Source organism: Mastomys coucha, unplaced genomic scaffold, assembly GCF_008632895.1.
Source record: "Mastomys coucha isolate ucsf_1 unplaced genomic scaffold, UCSF_Mcou_1 pScaffold21, whole genome shotgun sequence".
NCBI classification, from domain to species: domain Eukaryota; kingdom Metazoa; phylum Chordata; class Mammalia; order Rodentia; family Muridae; genus Mastomys; species Mastomys coucha.
The window spans coordinates 70,048,300-70,059,327 of record NW_022196904.1 but is presented as its reverse complement, the minus strand read 5'-3'; the positions used below and the strand labels follow the sequence as shown (position 1 = coordinate 70,059,327).

The 11,028-nt window shown below is 45.8% G+C and overlaps 1 protein-coding gene and 1 pseudogene across 5 annotated transcripts in view; one reads left to right on the top strand and one right to left on the bottom strand.

Moving 5' to 3' along the window:
• Positions 1 to 11,028, bottom strand: part of Znf710 (zinc finger protein 710) — a 69,712-nt gene that overhangs the window by 39,490 nt on the left and 19,194 nt on the right. The gene's annotated exons all lie outside the window — the stretch shown is intronic.
• LOC116102449 lies at positions 5,006 to 5,690 on the top strand (annotated as a pseudogene). The gene has a single exon (XR_004123184.1). The product of XR_004123184.1 is annotated as a 60S ribosomal protein L10a pseudogene (transcript).

Below are 11,028 nucleotides of genomic sequence, written 5' to 3'. Positions count from 1 at the left end.
AAAAAAAAAAAGAAAGAAAGAAAGAAAAAAAGAAAAAGAAAAAAAGAAGAGAAAGAAAAAGAAAAAGGGAAAGAAAGAAAAATATTTACTTTTCTTAAATATTCTTGAAATTTATATTTAACTATATGTGGCCTGCTGAGCTCCATGGAACAGAAGTTTGAAGAGAATGAGAAGTTTGCCTGAGCTCCATGGGCAGTTAAAGCATGTAATCCTTAACCCCTAGGCTTCTCCAGATGATAGCCAGGCAACTGCAGGTCCCGCCTGGGCAGCCCTAACAGCTTGTGGTGGTCATAGCAACTGCAGCACTCAGGAGTCCCACTTGGGTCCAGTGTATCTGGGGCAGGGCCTGGCCCCTCCCACCTCTACCTGGGGCTGGGCCTGACCCCTTCCACCTCCACCAGGCATAATCAACGCTGTGGCTTCTGGAGATGCCCCACTACCCAGGAACCAACGATAACAGAATGGCTGGTAGTGTTTCAGACCCAGAGCAAAATAAACTCAAAGAAATCAAGTAGGCTTACTATTCTGGCCAAGTGCCGATAAACCCCTGGTGTTGAATGACAGAGCTCTGCTTTTTAACACTTTCTGGGTGTCCTCAGGTATGAGTCACTTAAATTACCTGGTTTTCTCATCTCCTCAGAGATCAGATGGACGGGTGGGAGCATTGCTTCTCAGATGTCCAAGGAGTCACTCAGGGACCCTTTAAATGTAGGTTCTGGGCTAGCTGGGTAGAGGGGGGTTGGTTCCCAAGCATGCTATACCCTCAACCCTCAAGCAGTCGTCACACAGCTTATGAGATACAGCCAAGCCATCAATTTTAGTGATGGTAGCTTTTCTTGGTATCTTTTTTTGGTCACAAAACAGCCCATTCAGCAATTTTATTTAATTTATTTACTGGAGACAGAAACTTACTATGTAACTGGGGCTAGCTGAGAACTCACAGAGATCCTCCTGCCTCGGCCTCCTAAGTGATGGGGTGACATGTAGATGCCACATCTACTCTGCATTTTAAAAACATTTTTTATGTGTATGAATGTTTTGCCTGCACTTACATCTGTTGTACTATAGACCTACAGAAGCCTAAAGAGGGCACTGGATCCCTCAGACCTGGAGTTACAGATGATTGTGAAGCACTTTGTGGGTGCTGGGAACTGAACCTGAGTTCTCTGCAAGAGCAACCAGTGCTCCTAACTGCTGAGTCATCTCTTCATCTCTGACTCAGCAATGTTTACAAACTTGAAAGGATGCTCTCTGCAGCTCTTTGCACTTAGAGGGATGCACTCCTGTCCTGTGGGTGGTGTGGCCTTCCTTCCAGTTGGAAAGTAGACTTCATTCCCTGCTGCTGGATCTCCTCTGTGCCTTGCTCCCCTGGCTAACACACTAGGTCATGTGCAGTGCGCATCTGGAACCCAGCACATATGAAGCACTCCGCTAACACCAGCTGCTGGGCAGACAAGAAAGCTCTGGTGTAGAAGGCCTCTGATCTGTAGCACTTTCCTAGGAAAACCAAGACTTAAGCCAAACACTTCTTCCTTCTCTACTTTTACCATCAAGATGTAGATGGTAACAGCTGCTAATCCTTACAGCTATGAAGATTAAGAGAATGGTTATTAAGGTACGTAGCCTGGCCTCTAGTAAGTGCTCAATAATCATTTTGTGGAATCACTATTATCAAGGTTTTTTTCTGTTTTCTTTGTTTGTTTGTTTGGCCTTTTTGTTTTTCTTTGAGGCAGGGTCTCTGGTACCTGAAGCTGGTCTTGAACTCCTGATCTTCCTGTTTCTGCATCCTGAGAGCTGAGAATTAAAGCCAAGACTTGCCGTGCCTAGCCCCTCAAGTTTAAAAGTCCAAGAATGTAGAATCTAGTCCTACCTGAGAAGGAGTCTGAGCTCCCCAGGTCCTAACATGGCCGTCCCAGGTCAGCCTTCCTTATTTCTGTGCTTCCGTCCTCCCTCCTTGTCACCCTTCCAGCACTGGGTCAATCCCAAGGTCCCCTGAATAACCACAATGCAGCCCACACCTTACTACACCCTCCAGGAGAACTGATCCTGCAACACATTCCAGGCGTGCGCTTGCTCCCTGAGAGCAGAGCTGAGGAAGCTCTCCGCAAACATATTCCTGGGCCAAACCCTTCTGAGAAGTTTCCCAGTGGGCACCCATCCAACACTCACATTAATTACATCCACAATATGCCAGGCGCATGCGGCTGGACACTGGAAGATAAAATAACAGCAACGAATAGAGCAGAGCCTCCCCGCCATGACCTCACAGAACTGTAAAGTGGGCATGAGAAGCTATTTCTATAAGAACTAATGAAACTACCCATGACAAAGTTTGGAAAGAAAAACAATCAATATTCCTTCTCACCCTAACGTGCCACTTGAGTTCTTTCTCCCTGGGTTCTCTTCCTGAATGTGTTTTTCACGACTCTGATCGAGGTTTGTACAATCTATTACTCTGATTAATTTCCCATAAGTGGTAGCCCCCATTACATGTTCAAAATCAGTCATAGCTATGGACTGCTCACCACATTGTCTGCTTTCAACTTGTCCAATTGCCCAAGGGACCATTTTCATGCATCCAGGGGGAATATTATATTATTTGATGGAGTTAGATGGCCCCAGGTTGAAAACTCACTGTGTGAACTTAAACAAGGTACTTAACCTCTCTAATTTAATCTTAATTAACCTTAATCTCAATTTCTGTGAAATGGGTATAAAGTTCTGATGATGGGTGGTTTGGGGTTTTTGTTTTGTTTTGTTTTGTTTGGTTTGGTTTTTTTGAGATAGGATTTCTCTGTGTAGTCCTGGCTGTCCCGGAACTCACTCTGTAGACCAGGCTGTCCTCGAACTCAGAAATCCACCTGCCTCTGCCTCCCAAGTGCTGGTATTAAAGGTGTGCGCCACCACTGCCTGGCCTGGGAAGGATGTCTTAATGAGGGGTTGTATAAACAAGGCTAGCCTATTGGGTTAATTGAGGTGGAAAGACCACTCTGAATATGGATGACACTATTTCATGGGCTGACCCTGGACCGCATGGGAAGGAGACAGCAAGTTAAGTATGCATGTATTAATTCTCTCATTGCTCCCTGCTCAGGACTGTAGATGTCATGACTAGCTGCTTCAGGTTCCTGCCACCAGCCCCTTGTGGCAATGCTTGCCTTTAATCTCCAAGACCTCCAAAGGTAGAGGTAGGCAGATCTCTTAGTTTGAGACCAGCCTGCTCCATATAGCGAGTTCTAGGCTAACCAAGACTACACAGTGACACCCTGTCTCAAAAAACCAAAAGCTTCCTGCCACTTTGACACCCCCTACTTCCACCCCTAACATGGGCTATAAATTATAATTGTGAGCCAAACTCTTTCTCCCTTACATCAATTTTGTCAAAGTATTTTATCACAGTGACAAGAAAGAAAACTAAGACAGCCCCCTTCATAGATTAAAGCTGTAACACTCTGCTTAGGGCCTGACATAGGATAGCACAGACTTTTTTAGTTTTTGTGTGTAGTACTGGGGACTGAAGCTGAGTCCCCACACAAGCCAGGCAGCAAAGTGGACCACTGAGCTACAACCCAGTTCTTTCTTTTCTTCACCTCTATATCAGGTCATGACTGACTCCCACATACCTCCTCAAGTACTAGAAAGGTATATGGGGCTGCCCTCCAGCCATGGTGTAACAGCTTTGCATACCAGGGCCAGAGCTGGGATGTCTCTGTTCAACGAAGTCCTCAAGAGAGGCTACCGTGAGCTTCAAAACTTAAATGGTCAGATGGAGTTAGCATGACAAACACTAGCATCTGTCCCATGGGGCCATGGTGTGTGGATGTTTACAGTAAAAGTATTTCAACTTTTCAAAACATTTGAAAAAATTTCATAATAAAACCTTGGAGTCTTCTTACAGCTGAGGATACAGCTTAGTGGTATAGTTGCTTGCCTACCTGCAGGAAGCCATGGGTTTGATTCCAAGCACTATCAAACAACTAAACAAGCCCTTCCCTCCAAAAAAAAAAAACAAACAAAAAAACCACTCCAAAACAGACCAAAACCCTTCACACTCTTTCTAACTTAAGAAATAAAAATAGCAGCCGGGAAGTGGTGGCACACACTTTGATCCCAGCACTTGGTCGGCAGAGGCAGGCAGATTTCTGAGTTCGAAGCAAGTCTGGTCTACAGAGTGAGTTCCAGGACAGCCAGGGCTACACAGAGAAACCCTGTCTCAAAAAATAAAAAACAGAAACAAACAAAAACAAAAAACAAAAAGAAAGAGAAATAGCATGGTACTTTAATTAAAAACATGCATTATAGAGCTAGGGAGATGGCTTGTGGCTAAGAGTGCCTGCTACAAGGGCATGAGGAAGTTCAGATCTCTAGAAGCCATAAGGAAGCCAGGCGTGGCAGTTTACATCTTTAACTGCCACTGGCATGTAGTGAGGTGGGACGAGGAGACAAAGTCTCTGGTATGGGTACCAGAGAGTAAGAGAACTGTCTCAAACAAGATGGGAAGCAAAGACTAATCAATACTGTGGTTATCCTCTAACACCCACAGTGTAATCACATACATGGCTGGCAAACATGTATGTGTGCACACACATACAACACACACACACACACACCAGATAAATCGAGTGTACTGTATTAGTTAACTTAGTCAACAAATATTAACTCAATGTAGAGTCTGCCACATACTGAACTGACTTGGTCCATGTGTTCATCAAGGTTGCCAAGTGGCAACAGTTTCTTTGTGCCAGGTATTTACTTGCTAATCATGGGGCCTGGTCATACTGTTCCCCAATTTGTCTTCATTTTATTAAAACTTTTGTTTGTTTGTTTGTTTACTTATTCATGTAAGATTTTACTTTGTAGCCCAAGAAGGCCTCAGGTTTATGGCTATTCTTCGGTGTCAACTTCCTGAATTGCTAGTATTATAGGCTTGGTCCGCCAAGTCTAACTAGCCTTGATTTAAAAAGCCAAACCAACTTCTCTTCCGGTTTCCTCGGCCGCCGCAGCCATGAGCAGCAAAGTCTCACGGACACCCTGTACGAGGCGGTGCGGGAAGTCCTGCACGGGAACCAGCGCAAGCGCCGCAAGTTCCTGGAGACGGTGGAGCTGCAGATCAGCCTGAAGAACTACGACCCTCAGAAGGACAAACGTTTCTCGGGCACCGTCAGGCTTAAGTCCACCCCTCGCCCCAAGTTCTCGGTGTGCGTCCTGGGGGACCAGCAGCACTGTGACGAGGCCAAGGCCGTGGATATCCCGCACATGGACATCGAGGCCCTTAAGAAGCTTAATAAGAACAAGAAGTTGGTGAAAAAGCTGGCCAAGAAGTATGACGCGTTCTTGGCCTCTGAGTCTCTAATCAAGCAGATCCCGAGGATCCTGGGCCCAAGCCTCAACAAGGCGGGCAAGTTCCCCTCCCTGCTGACACACAATGAAAACATGGTGGCCAAGGTGGATGAGGTCAAATCTACAATCAAGTTCCAGATGAAGAAGGTGCTATGCCTGGCTGTTGCTGTTGGCCATGTGAAGATGACCGATGATGAGCTGGTCTACAACATCCATCTGGCTGTCAATTTCTTGGTGTCCTTGCTCAAGAAAAACTGGCAAAACGTCCGGGCTTTGTACATCAAGAGCACCATGGGCAAGCCCCAGCGTCTGTATTAGGATGCTGCTCCAATAAACCCGTGCTACCACCCAAAAGAAAAAAAAAAAGCCAAACCAACATAAGCTGCTAGCAGAGGCACTCAGTGATAGCAACAATGTAGACACGGAAAGGGACGGATCTCAGACTGGCCAGGCTACCCGTCTCAAAACAACAAACCAGCAACCAAACCAAAAAGACCAGGGACAACAAAACAACTATCTGCACAGGCTCTTTGATAGAAGTAAAACATCAACCTCCTTATGTATTTATGATAAAAATCTTTTCTCTGTCACTGCCAGCCTCTCATTCTTTTACACTCTGCATATAGATGCTGCAACCTTTTTTCATAGTCAAATTTGTTCCCCCTCCCCATCCTTGGCAGGAGCTCTACCACTGAGCAACACGCCCAGGCTCTAGACTTTCCTGATGACTTTTTATTGGTTCTGAACCTTAGAAATCAACCCAAGCCTGAGCTGTGATGTCAACTAAGCTGGTTTTACTGGATTCAAGAGCGATGCTATGCTTGACAGTAATAGTGACACAGGTCTTGGCTGATTTCAAATGTCTCAGTGTTGCTAGTCACTTGTAACACTGGCTAGTAGCCTTTTTTTTTTTTTTTAAATTTTTTTGGTTTTTTTTAAAGACAGGGTTTCTCTGTGTAGCCCTGGCTGTCCTGGAACTCACTCTGTAGACCAGGCTGGCCTTGAACTCAAATCCGCCTGCCTCTGCCTCCCAAATGCTGGGATTAAAGGCATGAGCCACCACTGCCTGGCAGGGCTAGTAGCTTTAATAGGTACTTTGAATCACGCTAGGAAGACACCCACACTTCTGTTTCTCTTTTGGCATACTGTTTAGGTAGAAAAGTAACCAATTCTCCCCCTGCATATATGGAGTTAATCGTCTTGCTACTCTAACTCATTAGCATACGATAGTTACTATATTAAGCTTTCCTAATACTGACTATTCCTCCTTCTTGCCCCACTGGGTAGTGGTGGATGACTTGCTTAATATGTTACTGAATTCTATTTCCTACCTAGCTTTTTCATTCTTTAATCTGGTCTCCTTGCCACGTTTAATATCAGTCTTATTTTTGCTCTGTGGACTGAACTGGGGACTTCTCTATCTTTTGCTAAGCCACAGAATAGCATAATGCTATCAATATCATCACATTTGAAATTAACCAGCAAAAGTGCCGGGGACTGCTGCCTTTGGGTAAAGGAGGCATTGCTCTGATAAGGATCATGATTTTTCCCCCTCCATTAGCAACATATACATTTTCAGAGGAGCAAGCATTTAATTGAGATTTTCAAATTTAAGCCTATTGCTGTGTATAAATTTTTCCATTTAAATATCTCTAAGTCCATTGAAATGTGCTCCCACCCATTCCTGTTCCTATGATTGTTTTCTTTATTCCTTCCATTCTCAAATAAACATGCCAGAGGTTATTCTACTTTGTTTAAAAACAGAACTGGCTCTTGGACACATTTGTTAATTTCAGTGTTTCCGTTTTCTAATTCACTTATTTCTGCCTTTATCTTTACTGGTCTCTCCCTTCGCCTTCCTTGGGGGTGTTTTGATACGCCCACCCCTCCAAGACTTGAGCTGAATGCTTCATTTAATCTCTTTTTTCTCCCATTTTCTTTTTCATAATAAAGGCATTTGATGGCATGAGAATAGAACCAGCTGTCTCCCATAGGTTTGATTATGTAGTATTTTGGTTTTTGATGCCTCTCTAAATATTCATCACTGTACTCCTTTATCTTTATCTTGATCCAGTAACACTTGAGGAGCAGGCGTTACAGTTCTGTTGAGTGGCTGGGTTTGGGCTGTAGTGTGTTTGAATTTGCAGTGTTTTGGCTGGGTTTACTGCATGGTGATCAAAGGCCCCCTGGACTGGCACTGTTTCTGTTTTGGGTAGGATGTGAGTTCTTGCAGTTGGTTAAGGGAGCTGACAGCGTGTCTGCAGAGCATATGCTCGCTTGCAGAGCCCAAGTGCTTGGAAACTTTTTGCTCTGCCACGTTACGTGAAAAGTAAAAGAGAAGGAGGCGAAGTCCGATGCGCCTGTGGCCATGTTCAGGTGCAGTGCACGTAATAAAAACACAGGGGGGCTCCAAGGACCATCATTTTTACTTTAGGAGATTATGTGCAATTTTTAATGTTAACATTTTTATATGTTTATCAAATTCCCTACAGAACTGTAAAAGCTGACTAATGCAATTTTCTTTCTTTTCTCCTAAGGTTTGGTAACAGATGAAACATGGCTGATAAAACAGGGTTCCACCTTACCCTTGCCCCAGTCAGAGTTAAGGAAGCCACCAAAAATAATTAGATTTGGACACACCTGAGGACAGTAGCCTGTGACGGGCCCACCATCATATGGTTCTGGAAAAGGGAATGGATGCTCATGTTGGTTGGCCCACTAGGGTCTGCTGCCCTTTCTAATGCCAGTAGTTCTGGAGAGGGAGTGGCCAAAACCCTAGGGAAGTATAGCACTAACTCCATCACTGTCCACCAGAGAGAGGGGAGAAGTCTGTGGGAGGCAAAATAGGTAGAACTGGGTCCCTTACTGTTCCTGGAAAGTGACCAGCTCCACAGCTCTGTCACCCCTGCCTGCTCCTCATCACACTTACTCCAACTTCCTGGGGTCCTTCCCTCACAGAGATTTCTCCCCATCCCTACCATGAGTTCTCTGACCAAGCAGGCAGGTAGGGAGGAGGCTAGGAGGTGTTACTAAGAGGACGGGAGTAGGAATAACCAATTGACTCAATTACTAAGCCTACCCCCTCAGTGTAGTAGTCAGACCCCATCCAATGTGGTGGGCAGTCCAGACCCATGGAATTAGGAGGAACATCAGGGAAATGGACTCCTGATCCTTTTCTGTAGAAAATGGATTAAGATGGTTAACCAAGGGGGCTGGAGAGATAGCTCAGCGGTTAAGAGCACTAACTGCTCTTCCAGAGGTCCTGAGTTCAATTCCCAGCAACCACATCTGTAATGGGATCTGACGCCCTCTTCTAATGGGATCTGATGCCCTCTTCTGGTGCGTCTGAAGACAGTGACAGTGTAAACTAAATAAGTAATACTTTAAAAAAAAAAAAAAGATGGTTAACCAAATGCAGCAAGATGTTAGGATGCAGGTGGAAAGAGAAACTCCTGCAAGTTGTCCTCTGGCTCCACCCCCACCCCACATACACAGTAAATAAGTCTAGTCCAGAATGGGGCATATAGTTAGTGCTCAAACTAGCCCCCCTCCTCCATTGCTGGAAAAACCCAGCTCAAGCTCATGCCACATTTCAAAAGCTCTTGCTACATTCTCAAACGCAGGCTCGGGTGTGCAGAACATGCCCCGGTGGAAAAATTTTAGTTAGGGTAATTTCTCAAGGAGCTTTGAGAAATTCAGCCAAGAACGGAAAACGTACTTTTGTACAGTTATCTGTTAACATCAGGAGAGAATTCTAGGACAAACGACAATGCAGTGCTCAGGCAAAAGCACTATATGCATTACCACGAGAGGTCCTCACCGCTCAGGCCCACACTCCCGAGGGGATTCCCACTCACAGATCTGGCCACGTTGCTGGTCATGCTGGAGTGATCTACCTTAGTGTTTCTTTACTCAGAACCCACTGGTGGGAATGGCAAGCCTTGGAGGATCTCTAAGCTTTTGACATATTCTCAACTTGCCTCACCGGCATCTCCACCTCCTGCCTCCAGACTCTCCTTCCCACTCCCACCGACCACCTCCCTCTTCTCACGTGTCCTGGGCTTTGCCTTGCAAGGCTGCCTTTTCCAGCCAGACACCATCCCCACCAACCCACGACTCCACTTCTCCCCTAGTGATGCTGAGCTGGGGATCCAGCTCATCATTAAAGCACCTGTCCAGCATGCAAGCAGCCTCGGGTTCTACTTCTAGCAGTTCAAAACCAAGCCAGGGGTGGTGGCTCTAGTCTGTAGTTCCAGCATTTGGGAGGCTACAACAGAATGATCCTCACAAGTTCAAAGTCAACCTGGGCTACACTGTAAGACTCTGTCTCAACAAAAACAAAATACAAAACAAACAACAACAAAAAGTCACAACTTAAAACAACAAAATCCCAGGCAATTTTACAAGCTCTTGCATGTAAGTACAACATCCACTAATTATCACTTGTGAATTAGGAACAGAGACCATGGTATTCACCTTTGTATCAGAGTTGGGCCAATGGAAGGTACATGGTAAAAATAAAATAAAATAAATAAATAAATAAAATAAAAATTGCTGATTAAATGAATACAGATGAAAAGGGGAATTTTTAAGAGAGCAGAGGAACCAGGGCAGCACAGCCCCCTGACTTCACAGCCCCGGGATCTACAGGAACAATGACAGCATTGAGCATAGACACTAAAAGAGCTGCCTGTGCCCAGGACACAGGCTTGTGAAACTAAGGCTTGGGAGGCTAGGGGATAGTAGGGCAAGACTGAGAAGCATACCTGTCCAGCCCCTGAGTCCTGTGACACGTCTGTGGGTCCTTTCCTTCCCTCTGAGCCCAGGTCTACTGGGTCTTTTAGGTCAATGCCTGCACGGGTGAAAGCGGCCTATGTTTCCATGTGACACATTCTCAGCCTACAAAGGACTGTGCTGAGTGAGTAGCTAGATCACATCAACTCTGTCTCAAGCCACGCACAGCAGAGACCCTCACCCTTCGACCCATGGCTCCATGAAGTGCTAAGGGCAGGCCAGAACACCTCTCCTAGGATGCCCAAGTGGCCTAGTGCTTGTACCTTTCGTGGGTCCAGCACCATTAAAAGTAGTCCATTTCCTCCCAAATCTTAGCTGGCAGGTTCCATCCAAATCTAAGGTTGCAGAAGGGGATCTATCGTGTCCTGTCACAAATGGGGGAGGGACAGAGTGTGGGTTTGGGATGCAATACTCGGAGGAGAGGGGAGGACGGAGTAGATAAGGGATCTCATCCACCAGCAAGATAACAGGGATAGAGTGACAAAGGAGCTGGGAGCATGGCTGGCGATGGGAGAAAAGAAGAGCATATTAAAATTTAAACAAAGCCCACTCCAGGGGAAACAAGCAGGCTCCCTCTCCTAACCTGCGCCTCTCTTTCCGAGCTTCAGGTTCATATAAACTGAAACGACGCCCTTCTCTTGGGGTCAGGGTTGGGGTTGGTGCTTTTGTTTTTTGTCATCCATTCGGGCAGTGGCAGCTGGTATATTGGCTCTTGGAGGGAGAGGCAGTTTGGGCCTCCTCAAGCCTGTGGCCTTTCCAGGCAGGCTTGAAAGAAGACAGAAGACGGCAGGCTGGGCCCGGGGCCTCAGCCTGACAGAGGGTATAGGAGGTAAGGAGAGTTTTTCTGACAGGTGGACATGGCCAAACACAGGCCTCCATGTCAACCAAAAAAAA